The sequence below is a fragment of the Thermobia domestica genome, chromosome 13 (genome assembly GCF_964235325.1).
Source record: "Thermobia domestica chromosome 13, izTheDome1.hap1.1, whole genome shotgun sequence".
NCBI classification, from domain to species: domain Eukaryota; kingdom Metazoa; phylum Arthropoda; class Insecta; order Zygentoma; family Lepismatidae; genus Thermobia; species Thermobia domestica.
The window spans coordinates 142,163,394-142,186,816 of NC_137466.1; the positions used below are offsets into that span (position 1 = coordinate 142,163,394).

At 34.4% G+C, this 23,423-nt stretch overlaps 1 pseudogene; it reads right to left on the bottom strand.

Moving 5' to 3' along the window:
* Positions 1-9,629: 9,629 nt before the first annotated feature.
* LOC145667796 (KRAB domain-containing protein 2 pseudogene) lies at positions 9,630-10,967 on the bottom strand (annotated as a pseudogene).
* Positions 10,968-23,423: the final 12,456 nt, after the last annotated feature.

Genomic DNA, 23,423 nt, shown 5'->3' on the forward strand with positions numbered 1-23,423 from the left:
TCTTTCCTTCTATGGCTTTAAGAAGAAGACAATCTCTTTGCAAAATGTGTCCAATCCAATTGACCTTCCTACCGCCAATTGGATTGCTGGCTAGAAGTGTCCTCTTCTCTCCTATCCGTTTCAAAACGTCTTCCTCTGTTACTCTCTCTCTCTCTGTCCATTTTATCTTCTCGATTTTTTCCAACACCACATTTTAAATATTTCTTCTCTAACTTCCGTAATGTTCAAGTCTCTGAATCATACAGTCCAATGCTCCATATATAGCAATTTACTAACTTTCAATATTGAGATTGCTAGTTAAGAGTGATCTTTCTTGTTGAATGTTTCTTTGGCTATGACAATTCTTAACCTGATCTCTTTAGTGCAGTAAGCATCTCTCGTCAAAACACTTCCCAGATACTCGAAATGATCGACCTCTTCAAGTTCTGTTTTTTCTACTCTGACTCGTAACGGCGCGTTTCCATGGGATATTCTAATAACTTTCGACTTTTCGATGCATGTATCCTTAGAAATAAGTGTTTGTCCGCGGGACGAGATGAGAGAGGAAATAAGATTTTTCTTATTACATCTCATAAATTTTGGAAGCTTCGTTCTGTCTTGTCTTCGCGCCATGGACAATTCTCGTGTCGATTCTCGACTAACCTTCCTTCAGTTCGACAGTTTCTTGTCTCGTCTCGTCTCCTAAATATATATATTATAGTTGACTTTTGGACGTAGTGCAAACAGCAGTCTTGGTAGAATAGGTATTATTTTTAATGAAATTTAGTAAAATTATATATATATTTAATATATATATATATATATATATATATATATATATATATATATATATATATATATATATATATATATATATATAGATAGATAGATAGATAGATAGATAGATAGATAGATAGATAGATATAACGAAAAATGAAATCTTCATGCTTTATGTCTCACGGTTATGTCGGTTAAACTAAAGGAGAAAGTAATGATTAGAAATGAATGAAATGGTGAAATGAAGAAAGTGAGAGGAAACGAAAGATCCCCACGAAAACCCATGATAACGATGTTTCTCCAGCACAAAACTCACTTCACGCGAGCTGGGATCGATCCAAGGACCTCATGCGCCATGCAAGGTGAACCCTCTTACACTGAGCCACTACGACTGCTATATGGATAACACTTAAACTATCATTAGTCATTAAAAATATATATATCATCAAGGTTTTCTTAATCAGTGTTCATACTAAAACCAACGCAAAACTCGTCGACGTAGTGTATGCGATGGGTTCGTTTCGCTTCAGAGCTCATATGGTTTGGATCTCACTTTAGGTTGGAGGTCAACATCTCATATAGCCTCGGTGCTGATTGTAATGCTAAACTACAAATCAGAAAACAAAAACTCGTTGACAAAATGAACCTACTACGAAGTGATTATAAGAAAACAAATTTTGGATAATGGCAGGGTATACAAAAAGCGGGGTCTGGATTTTACCCACCTTGAACAATATAGAATGCAAACAGAAATATTTATTATATTAAGATATGTATGGTATATCTGAAATGATATGAACTGGGGAACTTCAACCCTCCCTCTCATTGATGAATTTCTGATACACCATTCCAGAAACATATAAAATCCAAAGATACTGTACGTACATATGCTGTATATAAACGAAAAAAATGACCAAACATCCGACCTATTCCAAACATAAGTAACATATGAGCAAGATTTGAAGAGCACGTAAATGAGGTTCTATTATTCAATCACGGCATTTGACGACGACGTATATTTTCTCTGAGAATTTCTAATCATCCTCACTGCTTGGGATTCAAATCTGGGAAGGACCTCTTCTTCAATTGGAAAAAAATATGTTATGTGATAAGTTCTCTAAAAAAAGATTGTGATTATATATAGCTCAATATTTACTTTGAATCATACAATCTATGAACTAAAAAGTAATCAATAATGAGGGAATCAATTTATTCCTTCTTCTGACTTTTAAAAAGAATGTTCAGCGATAACTTCCGTAAGATAACATATTCGATTTTGATACAATATGGTATATACGAATATGTTATACGAGGCTTTCCCATAAGCCCTTCTGGTTATGATTGAAATAATTCATTTACAAGGAGTGAAGAAGTGAGCCTGCTTCCTTTGTTCCGATGTTAAAAATATGATCTGTAACTTTCGTTAAAATAATAATAATAATTTCAGTGCAATATGACAATGTGGCGTTTATTTTTTCTAAGACTTCCCGCTCATATTGTTTGATATGGAAATTGGTCAGTAATAGGGGAGTGAATTTGACCTCATATGGGCGTTTAAATGAACCATCCCACCCCTTTTGTTAACTTCCACGTTAAATATCAAGAGGGATTGATACATTTTATTAATAATTTTAAATCAAAAGTTTAAATATCAGATTGCATTTGTATAGCCTTAAGAAATTCCAAGCTATCAACATCTTATTATAATCATTGTGATCTTTATTCCACCGCTTCCACATCGAATTTCTTTTCTACGAAAAATATTAAATGTTGAAAGATGTATAATTATGTCTAAATGACGAATTTCATGTCTCTAACAGTAAGGGTTTCAGAGATCTGGACATTTTATTATAATAATGGCAACCCTTGTTTCTCCTTCCCCTTTCAAGTCGAATTTTGAAAATTCCTATTACCTTGCATCACAAATCCTATGTGCCGTTCAAATGTTAAATTTCTAGCTTAAGGAGTTTGCCATACTCATTGATTAATTAGTCGGTCAGAACTTCTTTAGTCTTATTATATACTAATACAAAAAGATTTGTTTTAGTTAATTGTCCTACGATTATGTACCGAGGTTAAAGGAGACGGTGATGATGACATGGATGATAATGATGGATTCATAAAAGTGGGTGAAAACTGGACAATCCCAAGAAAACCTATCCACACAGTGTTCACCACAAAGCCCATTTGGCGGGAGCTGGTATTAAACCGGAATCCCCATGAAACAGAGCTGAACACTGTACCACCAATATAAAGATTAGAGACTTACTCGGATTGTTCGGTATATTTAAGTTAAAGACAAGAGAATGACTTCACCGAACATTTATTTACAATACTTACAAATCTTATGAAAACATTTTTTTAAAAAATTACCAAGCCATTACATTCCGTATTCTTTGTTACAGACTTTCCAATGGATCCTATTGCTTTTAGTTGACATCAATCAACATAAAAGATCAAATTCACTCCAATTTTAAGATCCATATAACTAACTTCGTTTTAGGAAATATAGGAAAAAAAATAAAATTTTTACTATAAAATATCTGAACATTTGCCCACTCATTTAGCTTCACATTATACTAAAAGTAAATTCAATCACATCCCAAAAATATAATCATTTTAGAGAAAAACAAACAAACAAACAAACAAAAAAAACAATACTATCAGTGTCTACAAGAAATACACTTTGAAGAATCTCTTCTCCCATCACAATTCTAAATCTTTTTATTATTATTATTATTATTATTATTATTATTATTATTAAAATTTATCTTGAAATCCATATGTTATGTTGTTTGATTCTCCTCGCGAATATTATCTTAGTTAATTATAGAATAATAGGCTAATTACTGTTAATTATACTGTTACAGGCTAATTACTTACTTAATTCTTCTTTCTTTCAGGGAGACACTTGTCAATGTTGGAGTTGAAAGTAGGACTTGTTTACGTGTTGACCAATTTTGAACTTCACACTTGTCCAAAAACTCCAAAGAAGGTTGGACTTCACCCCAAGGCACTATTTGCAGTTTCCAATAAGCCTTTATGGTTGTCATTGGTCGAACGAAATAACAACATAAAACTCAATGTAAAGAACGTTTAATCCTTTCTAAATTCAAATACATATATAGCGAATTATTTTCAATATACACGTGTATGCTTGTGTAATCGTATGAGTGCAAAAAATACATTGTGAGAAGAGGAAGTCTGATTTATGTATGTATGTGTATATGTGAATGAATCAGGCAGAAAGAATGAAATAAAGGGAAAAAGAAGATAGAGGAGATCTACTCATATAAGAGACGAAGAAAATTAAAGTAAGAAATTATGTAAGTTTGGAAAACTCCGTTCCCTAGGGAAACAAAACATGTACCTAATATGTTATAAAATGATGATTATGACCAAAAAATAAATATTTATTTCTTAAAATATGTCTTTTTAAAATCTTAATTTAAACATAATTATAAATTCTGCATTTTTGTACTCACAGTCCTGGCTTCAATTCTGAAGAGACCACAGAATCCTAACTTTTTGATGCAGCATCATGAGGCTACTGGGAGTATCATAAATTAAGAAATATAAAATTATTAAGGCAGCAGTGGCGCACAAACAATATAATCGTGAGAAGATTCAAGCTTGCATGTTAATATCATTTCAGGATGGAAGTGTCTTTTGTGTACATATTTCACTATGGTGAATGTTTACATTTTTTATAAAATAGTTTTGAAAGGTTGTTAAGACTCTGACACCCTTCCAACTTTGCATATGCCACTGTAAGCAAGAAACAATTGTGTGGGAATACGATCTACTAATCATACACTACGAAGGACTACCTAGGTCGAAGCACTAGGAAGCTAAATTTAATTTCAGATTCTTAAAATTTGTTTTTTTTTATTTAATGTATTTTAGGCTACTGCTTTCATACATTTTTTAAAAAATACACCTCTTCCTAATTTACATCGAGTCAATCATTTCATATTAATTTTTAAAATATATGTTGTTATATTGATGTTGCAAGTTATATATATATATTCCATGTTATACACTGACGTGCTAAACTTAAGGACGAAATAGATAAAGTGACAATATATTGCGTAGTAGATGGACATGAACGAACGTCCATGAGCATGTTGCTGGAACACGTACACAGACAGCAAGACTGCATGGCGTGACGTCAGCGTAATCATAGCACCGAATCTGCTTTCCCATAGCACTTGAATGAAAGAGACAAAACAGTGTGTCAGTCAGAGAGATGTTCAGGTGCATTGTGGTAGTGTTGCTCACAACAACATGACCGAAGATAATATTGAGATAACTTCATACGGGAAAGAATCATCGTAAAACTGAAAGATGGACGAAATTAGACTAGTGTGGCCCACGATTTTTAGTATTGCACTTGTATAAGGAGCGTTAAGAACCACAAGGAAATAGTGTACGGAGGACACGTGGTGTGTTCAATGACAGTCAACTATAGCAACGAGCTATTGCTACATTGTGCAACAGCCAAGAAGGGACCGACATAAAACAGCGGGTGCAGTTGCAAGTACATTTGAGAGGACTGCAAGGCCCCCAATCTTATGCTCTACCGTAGCACGTCGACTACATGGGGATGGTCTTTCTTCAGGTGCCCACTACGTTGTATTCCGTTGACGGCATATTAACAGCAGGATGTGCGGTGGTGCCTAGAACATAAATAATAATCTCGTTTTCTTCTCCAATGAGAGCAGATTCAGTCCGAATAATAATTCTAGAAATACACTCATCTGACGGGAGAGGTAAGAACACGCAGGAATCTAGAAACATTGTCAAGCACGATCATTTTGATGTTCTAATGTTCTTGTGAGGGGACGAATAATGCTGCTTAGGCATACCATACCGACCTTCCAATTTTTGAATGCGATACACTCAAAGGTCAGTGTTATTGTGACACTGTACTCCTTCTCCCATGCATCTTTCTATAGGCGCACCCAGCATCATTTTTATGGATGATAATGCATGATTGTATTGAACAGCGCAAGATGCTGAGTTCTTGAAACGAGAGGATATTACCCGCTGTAATAGTTGAGAATATTATCTAGTTTGTATTCAAAATAGATTGAAAGAAGCAAGTTGATCTAATAAAAGAACCTTTGTCTCTCGTCTCTTTGAAATAACAGAAAAAAAGAGTTATATTTTCGCTTCTAGATCCACCCACTATATCTGCTTGCATGCACGGGGTTTCTTGCACATCAGGTGAGAGTAATTATCATCTATTTGCGAAGTACGTGTCGGCAAGAATTTTATAACATTTTTATGAGGGTGGGTTTTGCCATTAGGCGTCATGGCACTTTACCATAACTAAGCTTGCTTACTATTTGTAATTAATAAATATTTATGTTAATGGATCATATCTCGCTCCAGTAAAGTAAATGAGCAATCCGTTAAGATTGTTCAATATATAGTAAAATGTTTAATATCAGAAGTCCAAGTCTCTATCTGACGAAGAGACGACAGAATTCTGAGGAAAGCTGAAGGAAGAAGAAAGACTGTGTATGTAGAGTGGAATAAAATGCAGGGACGCTGTGTGTGTGTCTGTGTGCGGCCTAGGGATCTGATGAGTGGACCGAGAGTTACCAAATTTTGTTGAAGCTGCACCTTGGTCCAGGCCCGAGACCAAGGCGAAGCGTTTCTTTTTTTCAAAACCAGGGGTCTCCGTATATCTCGACATGTAAAACTAGTGAAAATGACCGATATTAATTATCAAATTCATAGTTTTTCTCAATCGCTGAAGTCAATGGTGAAACTCCGATTGAATTAACTTCCAAATTCACCAAGTTCGGCTGCGGGCCGAGGGTCACCTGGGGGGATACAGAGACGTGTAATGATAATACAAAATGAACAATATTATTGTCAAATACATAGTTTTCGCGGTCGCTAAGATCCATAGTGACACTTCCATTAGCGGTGACTTTCTAATTCAGCCACCATTGTATGTGGGCCGGGGGCATCACCTACGGGGAGATTAAAAATGTAAAAATAATCGAAACTGGCGATATTAGTGTGAAAGCTATAGTTTTGTCTACATTCATGTTGGTTTCTTCTGTTTAGTAGTAGATGGTTTTATTGTGGTTAAAAACAGGTTAGTTAATTGTTGTATTAAATATAAACCATGTTCATTATTAAGTCAATCCATTGGAAACACATCTACGTTGTCGTATATGCATTCACACAAAATAGAACCAATTTCAGGAATGTTTCTTAATTGGTTTTTCTTTGTTCAGTTTGCTTACACAGATACTTTATCTGACCCGTGTGAAGAATGGGCATAACAGCTAGTACAGAATAAAATTGCAGAAGCTTACAATTATTACCGGATATTGATGCTGACACCCATTTTGAACATTTTAAAATCAAATAGTTGTAACGTATTGAAATTTGATTTCTTATCGGTAATATGAAACGTTGTAAATAGTTGTAAATTTCCATAACTGTTCTTCAAGTGGATTCGTATACAACCAAAAGTAGTTTTGTCAAGTTTAACAAAAATTCCAAAATATGCGTTTTAAATACAGCTCGTACACAAAATGGTCGCTTTTGGTTGTTACAATAGTCTGTCTAAAAATTAAGCATAGCATAACAACAAAAGCTGCTTCTCTTACTTGTATATATATATATATATATATGTTACCGTCAGAACCCGAAATTAGGTAAAACTAGAATTTCCTAGTTAAAACTAGTTTTGTCAAAGCCGCTTCGAAAGAACTAATATTAACTAGTCAATACTAGAATTTACGATGTTAGTTAGGTAGTTCTAGTTTTTACTATTTTTCCTTCTACTTAAAACGTGTTATTACTAGTCAAAACTAGTACTAACTGAAATGTGTTACCGTCAAAACCCGAAATCTGTTGAAACCAGAATAACCTAGTTAAAACTAGTTTCGTCAGCCTTTCGTATTAACTCAGTATTAACTAGTGAATTGTAAAATTGACAACGCTTATTAAGAATGCGTAGTTTACTATTTATTTTCATTAAAATACAATATTACTAGTGAAACCTGAAGAAATGTATTTATTAAGACACTTAGAAATATCTTTTCTTTTGCACAAACATCATAAATGTTTCTATACATTTCTAAAAAGTATTATGGCACTCACAATATCATAGAAATCCTTTGTTTTTGCAGTACCTGCGAAATATAAGCCCTCTTGCATGCATAACACGTGAATCCTTGTCGTTCAAATACAATTCTATAGAAACACTTATTTATTAAGAAATACACAGAAAAGACTTCCGTTTTGCAGAAATATCTGAAATGCTTTTGTATGTTAGCACAAGGTAAAATACACACTACTATTGTACTACTACTTATTCAATTCGGTGGTGCCAAAGCCAATCCACTGACGTAATATTGTATATTTATTATGAAATACAAAGAAACACGTTTTTATTGCTAAAACATCTGAAATGTTTCTATTTGTTACCACAAGGTAAACTATCATGGCATTTTGAGTTGGGGAGAAAACCTTTCTTCTTGCACAAGCATCTTTTCGAAATACATGCTTTCTTGCACACACAACGTGTGAACCCTTGTGGGGTTAATGCTGCTTTCCTGGCTGCAGTTCTAAACGAAATTTCAGTATCTGGTACTTCGACTGGTGTCAGGAACTGCTCGTGGCAAATGTCGAACTCAGACCTACAAGAGACACATTTTGTTTAATCACATGGTGTGGAAATCCTGAATCACTTATATAAAAATAATAATGATTTTTCAAAACAAAGTAATAATGTATTTTAACGCACAATTTCCACACTCGTCATAATTAGCATTTCAGAGAAACACCGGTTGTTAATCTGCGTATTTCCTACAAAAACGCCTATGCACTAAAGCACATTTCACGAGTACCGGTTTCACAAGCTACAGTCTTTTACCGGGATCAAGTTCGTGACATGTTATCAATCTACTGGTGAGTACACAGCAGACAACAACAGATGGATTACACATTATTAAATCGGTTCCGGAAAAACATAATGGACATTATAACAGAAAATTATTTTGACATAAAATGATGTGAAGAATCCATCATTATTTGTGAGAATCCATCAAGATTGTGAGAAGTTATAGGTCACTATCACCATTTTGGAAAGCAAGCAAGACAGAATTTAAGTAAATCTATGATCTAAAAGGATTTACTTTCTGTAAACAATTTACTTTCTGTATAGAAATTTGAATAGCTGTGAATAATGATGTGATACGCTGACTACTCAAAAATCTAAACAAAAAAAAAAAAATAAGTTGTTTACAGGAATAATCCTTTCAGATCACAGACTTATTAAATTCTATCTTGCTTGCTATCCAAAATTGTGATAGTGACCTAAAACGTCCTACAATCTTAAGAAAAAGAAAGAAAGAAAGAAAAGAAAGTGGTGGGGAGCTTAGTCAACAGCGTTAACATATACAATATAGCTCTTAATTACCGAGCGGCCATAGATCAGTTGGTAAAGTGCTGGCTTCGCATTCGGAAGGTCGCAAGTTCGCGTCCAGCGGCCTACCATCCTGACTGAGGATTCCCAGCTTTTATCCCTCTCATACCAATCAAAGAATATGATAGTACCTATAAAACTAGGCCTTAACCAACTTCTTTCCCATATGCTATCTCGTACCCCATCCCGGCGTGTACCAGAGATGCTTAATGGCCTTAAATGAAAATGCTTAAGGCCTTCTTCGGTCGTGGTCGCGGGCTCTAAATTCCTCTGGGAGCCCTCCGCCTCGGATACAAACCCGAGCAATGGTTTGGATCCCACTTTAACCTGTAGGTCCCGTCGTTAGAAGCTCCTTAGCTTGTTTAGGACGTTAATACAAATTCTATCAATAAGGAGCACAAAAAAGACAGAAAACTTACCTGCAATATAATTTATCCAGCTTTCCATCTTTGGTTCCAATCTTGTGCAAATCTTCATTTTTTTCTAGAACAACTCCAATGACATTCCGAAAATCCGCCTTTGCTCTGTCCACATCGAGGATTGGTATTATGACATTATCTCCCACTTCAACAGGTGGATGGGTGGCATCAGAGATACGTTTCATTTTCTTGGCCTGCTTTGATAAATTTTCACGTGCTTCTTTCCTGGATGATGTGATATCAACCGCACTAGCACCAGCCTCATTTACTCCTTCATCAAATGTTTCATGTTCACTAAGGCGCTCATTCATGTCCTCAATAATACTCACGAGGTCGACCTCATCGTTTATGTTTTGGAGAACATCTGATGACAGTGCTAAAGTCGTAAGTCCTACTCTTGGCTCAATGCCGAACATCGCACGGTATGGAGACTGTTTTATTCCGGAATGATAAGCTCGAGTTTTCATAAACTGAACAAAGCGGAGACCTTTTGACCAGTTTGTTGTTTTATTATCATGCATCCACGAGGCAATCATATTTTCTATATCTTGATTTGCCCGTTCTACTGACCCTTGGCTTTGGCTGTGCCTGGGATTTCCTTTGACTAACTTTAACTCAGGCCAGAGTGTCGTTAGTTCCTTGATGACAGAATTAATAAACTCTCTGCCATTATCAGAATGTAAAATGCAGGGTGCACCAAATGTCAAAAATATGTCTGTCAGTTGGTAGGCTACTTCTTCAGCTCTTTTGGTTTGCAGCGCTCGCAGTAACTTAGTCAGATGATCCTGGTATACCATAATAAACTTGAACTTACGATCAGGGTGTGCTTGCATGTCTATCAGGTCCACTTGACATCGGCTGTTCATTTCTGTGTGAAGTATTGGCTTAGAAACAAAGCCCTTCTTTTTCATACTTTTCTTCCGTTGACATGTTTCACACATTGACAGAAAAATATTTATCATTTGAGTCGTAACGTTGGCATATTTCCTAGAAGTTTCAGCTTTCATTCTATCACGACCTCCGTGTCTCACAGCAACATGTGATGCTTCAATAACATCAAAGATCTCCTCGGCAGGTAAGTAGTACTTCACAGGCTCACTATTCGACACCAGTTTTTTTGTTTCACCAATTTCCAAAACATTAAACCGTTTCAAACGTCTGTACTGTAAAGGTGTTTTCTTTGCAGCAGATTTTGCCTCTTCAACTTCAGTTAAAAGTTTACTGTAAACGTCCTTGGTCATTGCATTATACTGACTGTCTTTTCCATTTTCCAAACGAATAATTTCTTTGAAGAATCTTTCCTTCAAAATTGTTTCTTTATCGGACTGACTCATTACAACGAATAATCACCTCACACTTCCCGAAACACTAACACACGCGTAGCCACGACAAGAGAGACGCACCTGCACACTTTACAAAGGCTCCGAACAGACTGAGAGAAAACAAAACAATACTTTCCCAGTAGGAGCAAGTCTGAACTTGCAGAAACACTGTTAACTGATCCATTTTGGTCAGAACTAGTTTTAACTAATAAAAACTGTATATGATTCACATTATATAGTCTTTTTCGTTAATTCCAGAATTACATAACATAGTAAATTCTAGTATTGACTAGTTAATACTAGTTCTTTCGAAACGGCTTTGAGAAAACTAGTTTTAACTAGGAAATTCTAGTTTCACCTAATTTCGGTTTCTGACGGTAACATATATATATATATATATATATATATATATATATATATATATATATATATATATATATATATATATATATATATATCAAAGCTTTTCAAGGTGAGTGTAGGAGCGAAAAATTATACTTCGCCCCAAGCGATGAAATCTCTAGCTATGGCTATGGCTATTGATGGTATAAAAATAGTGTTAAGTTGATTTTGAGTTTAACATCCCTTTCAACAAGGATACATAAGACGTGGACCTACTGGCAACGTGGAACCCAAACCAAACCAGTTGAGCTCACACCAAGAATCGACCCGGGTCTTCCACGCCAAAGGTGCGTACGCACTCTAACCGCTTGGCTACTAAGGACCTCGATATAAAAATAAAATACCACACATTACCCCATATCATTTCACCGACATAGGTCTATTTTTCGATCAGCTAAATAGTGTTCCTCGACCAGAAATGGAGAGGGTCTGTGTGTCAATTTGGAAAGTGGGTCAATATTTTTGAATAGTTCAGTGGGTTGTTGGTCAGCAGGAACTCAACCACTGTGACCCACCACCCACCGTGACCCACACTGATCCAACGCCCCACTATTCTCAGTGCATTATAGACAACAGCTTATGAACAGTGGCTAATTTGTCTACGTTTTTTTTTCAAGTCCACCACTTTTCTTTCTTTTTCATTTGTTTCTATTTACTTACCTGAGATAAGCATATCGAACAAGAGGAAAGCAGACTTTGGTAAATGAACTTCTAGGCCATCTTTCGCGACGGTAGAAGTGCACTTTCAAAGTGTTAACATTACAAATTAGGAGAGCACAATAGCGGGAAAGAAGCGTCTTAAAGTTTCTGACTCGCCCAATATATGACACAACATGTTAAGTTATCAAGTGACGGCATGAAAGAGTGATGAGTATCTCTGCCTCACGTGCAAAAAGTCCCGGGTTCAATACTCGCTCGAGTCATTTTTTTTGTTTCTTAAACCAATAAAGTAGCCATTTGTAACTACAAGTAAAAAATTAATTCCCCATCTGTTTATAATGCATAAAGCAATAGAAATGATCAAATCAGATGTAAAAACTAGCAATTTTTCAATTTGCTCGCCCGAAGAGTTTACAAAACGTGAGTCTTATATAGGTGGTGCTCTTCCTTCAGTGAAGCGAAATCTGAAATTACTCCCCCTGTTATAGCATACATCCAATATTACTAAAGGGGATTTCCCTCTCATCTCCCTTGTAATTCGCACACTGTGCATAGATATAGACACAATGCGTCAAGAACATTTTTATACAACGACTGTGGTTACCACAATATAACTTGTGATAACAATATATTTACGGAATAGCTTACATTTTGTTGCTAGTTAATATGGAATATTGCAAAGTTTTACAACTGATTTGAACAATTCTATTGCTTTATACGTTATAAAGATACGATGAATTATTATTTTACTTGTAATTACAAATGGCCACTTTTTGGTTAGAGTAAAAAACAGAAATAAAGACTTGAGAGGGAATCGAACCTGAGACCTTTAGAAGGGAGGTATAGATGCTTCTCATTTTGCCGCGCCATCACTTGATGGCTTAACGTGTCGTATCATATACATGACGAGTCAGAAACTTTAAGATGTCTATTTTCCGCTATTCTGCTCCCCCAGTTTGTAATGTTGACACTTTATATCTTTATGCACGGGAAATTATTTGAATTATATATATATATATATATATATATATATATATATATATATATATATATATATATATATATATATACGATATATCGGATTCAAAATGTAAAGTGTTGCAACCTGAAAATTCGATTTGTTGGGGTTAATAATTTGAAAAATTGAATAATTAATGAATATATGTAGATGTCGAGATACGAGCATGAATATATATTTAATGTGAATATAATATTGAAGTAAAATGTATAATATTGAATTGAGTAAATGTATATAAGTGTAAAGGGTCTTGGTACCTTACCCCGAATAGTTCTTGGTTGCCACGGTCACAGACTATCCGATAAATATAAAGTGTATAGTTTAAAAATACTGCCGCATGTTGTATATTCGTGTGTGTGATATTCTCTAATAATATATGTAAGAACTAACATTATTAATATTACACTAAGCGCATGTAACATGGGTTTAAGGCAGGTCGGCGTAACTCTAATTTAATACTAAATCTATCCTCAGATCAGTAAACTTGAATCCTACTGTATGAATTACATTTGATTATATCTCTCCTGTACAAATAATGAAATTCAACCAGTGTTTTTTCACCTTGATAAATCTTACTCTCATCGACAAAAATCCTTCTGAACTTGAGAAATTCTCGTTCTTAGTATTTTTCTTGATTTGTGCGAATCTATAGATAAAGGTGATTATTTAATGATATATGGCGATAATGGTTCAAACCTGGTCAAGGAACTTGAGACGAGCCTGATTGCTCCTCAATGTTATTTAGCTCTTCTCAATAAAATTTGAGTCTTTAGTTGTTCCCCTTTTTATAACTCCTTTTACATATTTTGCAATTTTATCCATAAATTTACTAAATTTACTACAGTCTAGTGTGCCTTCGTAGAGTGAAGACGTGTTTGCAGCGAGCTCCGGAGTGCGACCAAGCGTAACATGGGAGATACAGTAAGTGCGTGGAGGGCCAAAATAGGCCTTTTTATTGCGTTAGTGAAAAACAGTTCTGATGTACAGTGTGAAAGGGGTACCAAACGCCAAAATGCATATTTTGTATACGGTTTGGTTCTAGTTACGATGCTTATAATTGGTTGTGTGGAAATCAATCCAGGGCCCCCTCACAAATCTGAATTGGCAGATATCAAGGAAATCCTTAACAATGTTCGCAGTTCCAACGAGCAAATTGTCGTAGAAATAAAACAATTAAAAACGAGTGTATGTGAACTAACAAGTAGGTTCAACAACGTTGAATTACAGTTAAAAAACATGTCTAGTGAAGTGAGTGATTTACGAGAATATGCGAAATATTTAGAAGACAAAATCGACTATCTTGAAAACCATTCAAGAAGACAAAATTCAGTGATATATGGCATAGAAGAAAGTGCAAAAGAAACTTGGGAAGAAACCGAAACCAAAATGAGAACAGTGATTCAGGATAGACTCCATATTGAACTACAAGACGAAGACCTTCAGCGAACGCACAGAGTGGGAAGGAAAGCGCCAGGAAGAAACCGACCTATTGTGTGCAAGTTTATTAGTGATAAAAAGAAGGAACTTGTGTTAAAAAATAGGAGCAAACTTCGAGGCACTAAAATATACGTCGACCAAGATTATTCAAATAAGGTGCGTGACGAACGGAAGCAACTTCAATTTTACCTAGATGAGGCTAGAAGGAAAGGAAGCTTCGCGTATATGCAATTTCGGTTTTTATTCATAGATGGGAAGAGATTCACCCTTTGGGACTTGAAAGAAAGAGACCAGCAGCAAACAACAACGACTGCATTCCAAAGTGATAGTGTGCCACCTGAACAGCCCGGGGCTAAAGAAATCCAACAGCTGAGTTCTGAAGGCGCCACAGGGAGCAGGAAGAAGAGTTTATCTTCCCCCTCTTCGTCCAAGAACCAACTTATTGTGACAAACTCAGTCAAATTAAAAGTGTGTATCAATGACTCTCCACCTGTAAGTAAGATAATAGATAAAAATATGCATGTACCAGAATGTTTAAAAAAGAAGGTCAGTGACACGTTAACACAAATAGGTAGAACTAACTTGCAAATATATTTCCAGAATTGTCTTAGCTTACGATGTAAAAGTGAAATATTTTATACTAATGTTTTATCTTCTAACTATGATATTATTATAGCTGTTGAAAGTTGTTTGTGTGAGGGTTACTATAATTCTGAATATTTTGATGACAGATACACGGTATTTCGTCAAGACAGGAACTTGAAACTATTTGGGACATCAAAGGGAGGGGGTGTAATAATAGCAATACATTCAGATTTCAATGTTCAGTTTGTTAATTCATATGATGCAGGATTTGAATGTATTCTAATCAAACTTATAAACAAATCATTAGTTGTGTATATTTGTGCTTTGTATATAGGGCCAGAATCGAAAATAAGCACTTACGAAAACTTCCATCAATTCATTGAAAGTAATTGCCCAGTGGGTAGCTCTATTCTCTGTATTGGGGACTTCAACCTCCCGGAAATTAGCAATTCTATGTTTGACTTCACTCATTCCTCAACTAAATGTAAAAGCCTCCTCAATTTCCTGTCACTCTATAATTTAACTATGTATAATAATATACAAAATACCAATAACCGTACACTGGACCTAGTATTCTCGAATGCATGCGAAATTGAAGTAAACCGTGAAAATTCACCATTGGTACCTATAGACAATCACCATCCCCCCTTAATTATAGCGCTTTCAGTTAAACGTTTTCCGAAACAAAAAGTAAACAATAGATCATCTGGTTTTAATTTCAGAAAAGCCGATTATCATAAATTGTATTTAGAACTTTCAAAAGTTAATTGGAATTGCCTTTCATATTTAAATTACGTAAATAAAGCTGTAGAAACTTTTTATCAATTAATTGACGACGTATTTAAACAATGCATTCCAACTAAAAAGAATCCCAGTAATAAAATCTTTCCTGTCTGGTTTAACTCAGAAATAATTCGAAAAATCAAACAAAAATCGTACTATCACAAAAAGTGGAAGAACACAATAGACAATAATACATATTACCGTGATAAATTCTGTAGTTTAAGGACGGAGGTAAAGACAAAAATTGCGAAAGCATACAAAGAATTCGTAGCTAACTCCGAGAATTGCATAGCAGATGATCCAACAAACTTTTGGAATTTTATCAAAAATAAAACAAGGCATTTGACTAATGGCCCCCTTATGTATAATGGTGAAAGTCTACAGTGTAACAGGTATATTGCGGAGGCTTTTGCACATTATTTTAAGTCTGTTTACAATCATGAACCTGTGAGTTATAACACTGATGCTCTAATGTCACACGAACCTAGAAGTATATTACTCGATATTTTCCAAATCACTGAAATAACAATATCAGAAATAGAACATGCCATTAAAAGGTTGAAATCTAGAACAGTATGTGGCCCTGATGCTATCCCACCTTACATAATAAAGGGAACTATTGATATCATAAAACATCCTATACATATACTATTAAACATGTCCGTAAAATATAATGTTTTTCCAGACCGATGGAAAGAAAGCTTGATATGTCCTATTCCAAAAACTAGCAATGCTAAAAATATAGAAAGCTTTAGACCAATTGCAATTCTATCCCCATTTGCAAAATTTTATGAATATATAATACACAATCGTTTACTTAATCATGTTAGATCCAGTATCTCTGTATACCAACACGGATTTCTCAAGAATAGATCCACTTCAACTAACTTTGACAATTATAACAAACTTTATAGCTTCAGAACTAGACAAAGGAGGGCAGGTGGATGTAATCTATACAGACTTTCAGAAAGCGTTCGATTTAGTTAACCACGACATTTTCCTTGAAAAACTAGCTCTTATGAATCTTTCTAAGCAAGCATTAGCACCTTTCACATCATACTTACATGATCGTAAACAATCTGTAGCTTCCAAAGGTCATATCTCGAACAATTTCAATGCTACATCGGGAGTATCGCAAGGATCAAACCTTGGACCTTTATTATTCCTCATCACTATCAATGACATAACTAAGCACATCAAGAAATCGCATACTTTACTCTTTGCAGATGACTTAAAATTATATGCTTAAATTAAATCACTTGAAGACTGTAAAAACCTCCAGGAAGACTTGGAAAAAGTAAATGTAGCGCATTCAAGAAATACTCAGCTTCTAGTGAACATAAATTTGCATCAAACGTTGTGTAATACAGGCCGTTTTAACGTAAAGCAGTAATCAGATCTGAAGATATGAATCTCTACATGCGTTTAATATAGGGGCAGTCTGATGTTTTAGCCATGTGCAATACGGTGGAACGAAAATGTTTATTTTTTAAGTTTTGTAATAGTGCGGAAAAGTTGCCTTTTAGGTTCAAAAAGAAGAAGAAAAATTTAGTTGTTATATTGCAACATCTTGAGGTGCCGCAAAGAGCTTAAAATTTGTAAAAAGAAATTAAAAATTGAAAAATTATAAACTTTGGTAAATTATTTTTTACGGTTTTCTCGTACATATAATGCTACAAAAGATAGTTGTAAATTCATATATAAATATTAGAATTGGAAAAAATATTAATTACAAAATTTAATTTAAAAACATTATTGTGAAAAGGTTTGTATTTTTGCTGATTTTGAAATTTTTGGGAACTAATTTTGCTGTAACAAATAGAAGTAAATGAGGTTGAAATAAAAGCTCATAGAATCAATTACATATATTTTTATTAGAATACACGTAAAAAATATCATAATACACTTTTAAAGACAATGAAAGTTCATTTTTTATCGTTTAAAATACCCACAATGATTACAAATGTTACAGCTGCAAAATGTTTGTTTCTACTTCATTGATACATTAAACTTTTTTAAAAATCAAATTTTGGCATGTTCTCACATGAGTCAATTTTCGGTCTTATATACCATTAACTTGCGAATGAACCACAGATATTTTGAGCCGATTCAGTCACCAATTTCACAACTCTTTTCACTGCTTGCGTGTAATGGGGTGTTTACACTTAGTCCATTTGCGTTCGATTTAGTTGAATTGACGTCACTTTCAACTTAATCGACCGTGTAAACAGGACTTCAACTTAATTGATCGCAACTGAATGGAAAGACGTTCTATTTTCTGTGGTCGATTCTATTTTCTTCTGCTATAACACCGCAAAAATTACCAATTACTTTTTGCTTGGGCATTTTTAAAATTGCCAGTCGATTTCGAATCGACCAGAGGAGAGCGAGGCGACAAGCAGCATTCAATTTCGGTAGAAACAATTGAACACATCCATCTATCTCATTCGGTCTAGTTGCTTCGATTTAGTCGCAAATGCAGCGAGTCGATTTAGCCGTGCGACTAAATCGACCAAGTATAAACGCCTCATAATAAGGAAGCCGGGGAAAGTCGATAAGAGGTCCACTTGACTATTTGGTTGAGTTTCAGATGTCTTCCGTATAAAGTCTTTGAGAGAAGTACTGGGAACATGTTTTACCAAAGGGGGGTTCGGTTACATCATTTTCAGCCCATGATTTCATGTCGATAAAACCTTTGCGTCAAAAATTATCTGTGGAACTTTAAACTTCCTGAATCCGCCTCTATTTTCTATTCTTGCTTTTCAAACACGCCATAAACGAGTTCTCTTACATTTTTGCACTCATCACATAGCATGGACGAAAGGAGATTTTCTGCAGCAGCAAAGTACCCATTTCTTTGAATAACTGGATCTAGGACGTTCTTGAAATCATCAGTGAGATAGCGTGAATATGAGATAAGCTTAAATAGATCTTTGGAACTATAAGTACATGAAGGTTTCAACTTAACGTTAAACCACAGAGGTGCATACACTTTTACAATGTACTCAGCTAGAGTCTTAAGGTTCTCAGTTGTCACATACAATCTAAGTATACGGTTTGTTAATGTAAGCCACCTGGAGTGTATTTATATTAAATATAGTTTATTTCATGTGAGTTAATGATATGTTGTGATCCACGTCTTGTCAACATGACAATTAGTAGGTCGACGTGTGACACTTCTCTTTTTAATATCCTGTTATTTAAACATATAGGATCACCGAATCTCATCGGGTTTACGTCTTATCTAAGTGACAATAAAATCAGTTGACGTATGACAATACCTGTTTTGTAGTACATTTGCATACACTATGACAAATCATCATTGACGTATGACACTATATTATATATTGCTTTACGCTAACCTATCTCATATGTTGTTGTCGTATTACATGATTGTATTCTCAATTAGAGTAAACTTCATTAGCATAATATATTGTCTTAGTCTTATCGATGTTGTCTATCTAATCCAACAACTAACAGAGAATTGAATATCGCTACGTCCTAAATCCTCATAAGGTTGGTCTGATGAAAATTTACATAACTATAATCTGAAGGATTTTTGTTCGTATAATTTCGGTGTTAACTCTTAAGTTGTCAGTATATGTGTATTGTAGCCAGTCATTTAGTGAACCAATTGTCCACTTCTTTCGGCCCTTTACTTAGACGTCAATATTCCTATGCACTTCACTCTAATGAAGGTTATCTATTTGAATACGATGATTCTGTATCGCTTCCTTAGTAGCCTGTTAAGCGTTAGCAGTTATAACGAACCAATTAATCTGTAATGCTCGTTTTGTTGTGACATTTATCGTTATGCTACAAGGGTAAGATGATATAATTGCAATTGTTGAGATGGGACTATCTAGCACAAGTGCGTTATATATGCTGGTTTGACTTTAACGCCTACGATGTAAGTTGTGTATAATTAGAATTTTCCGTAGTGCTTTGATATAGAGGTATAAAAATAAATGAATATAGGAAAAAGGGAGCAAATGTCGTTATGAAATTAAATGTTTCAGTTATTAAATGAAAGTGTAAGGGAATCGCTCCTATTAGGATTTGACCAGCACCCAAAGTAGTCCTAATTTGTAAACTGCCCCCGTTCTTGTAAGTCACGTCACTAGTTGGAGCATGGTGTAAATCTTGTGTTGGCAATGCAAATGATACTGCTGGTTTCATAAATAGATAGGCCTGAAGTGTGTAAGTTACAGTTATTGAAGGAAACTGAAATGTGATTTTAGTGGAATATTAGTGAAGGTTTCGACGTCAGTGTGTTTACTTCCATCTAGGGTACTATTTCTGAGTTATCATTTCTGGTATAGTATGTGCTTGGAATTTAACCGTTCTATGTCTGAAAGAGTTACTATGTATGTTGCCGAACGAAGAACGAAGGAATTCTGGACTGAATACAACTGTTCTTGAAATGTTCTAGTGCTTATATTAATGTCAAATATCCAGTCATCTTCTGTTTTATGAATACGACAACTGAGATAATAATATTGTCGTACTGAAGCCTACAACTCGTTATAAAATTTACAATACACAACAACATTACTATAGTCAATCGTTCTACAGAAATAATGCTTTGTTCAAGGTGATTATAAATACTTTTTTTTTCTTTTCCTTTAAATGGTATATTAATAAAATGTTTTCAGTCAATACTTATTTTCATTTTACGATGACAATAGCATAATAGTATATAACTAGGTTAAGATATTCTTGAATTAAGCACAAGGAGCTAACTAAGGTTGCTGACGTTCGATAATGTTGTTGTCAAGAACTTGGAAGAATATAGCGAATGACTCTTTTCTATTTTTTCTTTATTTCTTCTTTTTTGATTAATGATTATAGAACATATATATATATATATATATATATATATATATATATATATATATATATATATATATATATATATATATATACAGAGCCGTAGCTAGTAGCCCGGGGCGAAGTAGAATTCGGCGCCCCTACACTCATCTTACTAAACTTACCAATCATTATATATATATATATATATATATATATATATATATATATATAAGAAAAGCAGCTTTTGTTGTGATGCTACGCTGAATTTTTATAAATCTTCTTGGAAAGACCATTGCAACAACTAAAAACGATCATTATGTATTCTTTTTCAAATAAGAGCTTGTTTTCAACAGTCTTATTTTGGACTTTTTGTTAAGATTGACAAAACTACGTTTGGTTGTATACAAATTCACTAGGAGAACAGTTCAGGAAAATTACTACTATGTACAACGTTTAATACTATCGATAAGAAATTATATTTCAATACATTAAAAACTATGTGCTTCTAAATTGTTCGAAATGGGTGACAGTATTAATTTCCAATAATATTTGTAAACATTTTAATTTTATTCTGTATGTGACCACATCAATAGCATTTTAATTTCGATCTTTTTACAGTAAAAAATATTTTGTGAAATGTAATGGAAATTCAGAAGGAGCCTTCTTTGTGAATTTCTAAATATTGATCGATGGAGGTGAAGAATATGTTCAATGTTTGTACTTAAAATCCAAAATATACTTTGGCTACTACATATGTCTAAAATTATAGTAATTACTTAATTTCTTAATGAATGAAAGTTCCGAATTTAAGCTACTTATTATTAATTAACATATTAAAATACACTAACACGTACTTATATTAAGAGTGTGCCTACTTATGTTTTGTATGTATGTAGATAGATAAAAACATCACACAACTAGACACGTATGCACAAAATAATATGTTGACAATACAAAAAGTTGATGAAAAAATGACCCCAATAAATTCCTTCAAACTGGAAGAATTTCATATGTTAATGGAATTTTAAAATAAATCATTGGTAGTGATTAGTATCTAAAAAAGTTGAACTTCTTTGGGCTAAGTTCTGATCCCTTAAGTCCCTATTCTACAACTGCTTGAAGTTCGAAAATGTTATTGTTCCCCTCGTTTACCTTTATTTTTAATATTATCGCACAAACAGCAGCTTGAATGTGTCTCTTCACTCTTCTCACTTTCATACCTTCATTCTCACCGTCGCACAGTGGGGCCGAACCAGGCAATTCTTAGCAAAAACTCGAAGAATGAAGTAAAAGATTGACTTGATATAATTTGTTATAATGAAGCCTTAATAGTGTACGTAAGATAGTGTGCAGGAAAATAAGTGTTAGCAACTTACAATGAACTCATGGGACGTGTAAATTTGGTTATCCGCTGAAGCCGGAGAGAAGATAGGAAATTGATTTTGAATGCGACTATTTCTACATTGCGTGTAGATATTCAGTGACTGGTAAACATGGCGACACGACCGACATGTATGTATCGTTTTGTATATTTAGAATATTGATGTGATGTGTAGTCAATAATCCTATTAGCAATGATGCTAATATCATTATCATATCCTTATGATAATCCCCTACTTAATATCATACTTGGAAAGTGCTGTGGTACTGAAAACATATAAAGTATGGTCAAACGATAGAATGGCATTTTACTAGAAAATATGGAATAATATGTCTGTGATTTTTTAATATGTCGTAACAGAAACATTGTTCTTACTGTATGCAAAGAGAAAACCTGCATATATTTGCACGTTTGGAAAATATAGCACATGAAAATGTTTGAGGAAAACCGCATTCTGGATGCAATGCTGCTTTTGAATTGAGCTGGGATGAATGTGAGAACAAGTGTTAGGTTATTAGACATGCACGCAGTGACAAAGTTGAATATAGGTCGATTCTGGGAATTTTGCCCCCAGACCCATCTTGTTTCCAACATCTAGTCATACTTCTCTGTCATTCACCAACAGAACTAAACTCTAGTCAAGCATATTTGATTAATGGTGGCGACATTTTGAAACGCCAATGCTAAACAATCTATGAACGATATTAAAATGGTGTTGAGCAATTCAGTATTGTGTTTTTGTGATGCATGCACAGAAGTGACATTGGGATCAACTGTAATGAGCCTCCGCTCGCTCCAGCTCAGAGTGTTCCAATCAAGCTATGAAATGAGCTCACATAATGCACGATGCAATATATGAAACAACCTGAACAGGTTACTGATGCTTGTAAATCATAATACGTGTAATGTATCTGATAATATATTCATATCGAGAACTTGTGATGAGATATTTTTTATGTATTGAAGGTCCTTGCATCTTCATTGTCATAACGAATCCTCCACAACTTTGAGATAATTTTGAGAAGCAAGAACTTTCCTTCAATTTTATTACTCTTCAGTTGTAAAATGAATAAGTACACTCTTTCCTTTCATACATAAGAATATAAGCCAATCGTATATTGCCAAATCAAAGCATATTGCCCACGCGTTTCTTTATGCCAATCATATAATCTGTTATATAATTTAGGCGCGAATATAAGGGATATTTCCTTTTATGTTGTAAAACTCTATGTTTTTGATTAAATAATGTCGAAATAACATTATTGTAGCCACTGCATACGCCGAACTAATTGATTTCAATTTTCCGCTTCATATTGCGAATTCTTATTTTTGCCAAGAATTCAGTGCTTTGGCCCCACTGTGCGTCGTGATTAATCCGAATGGGTAGAAA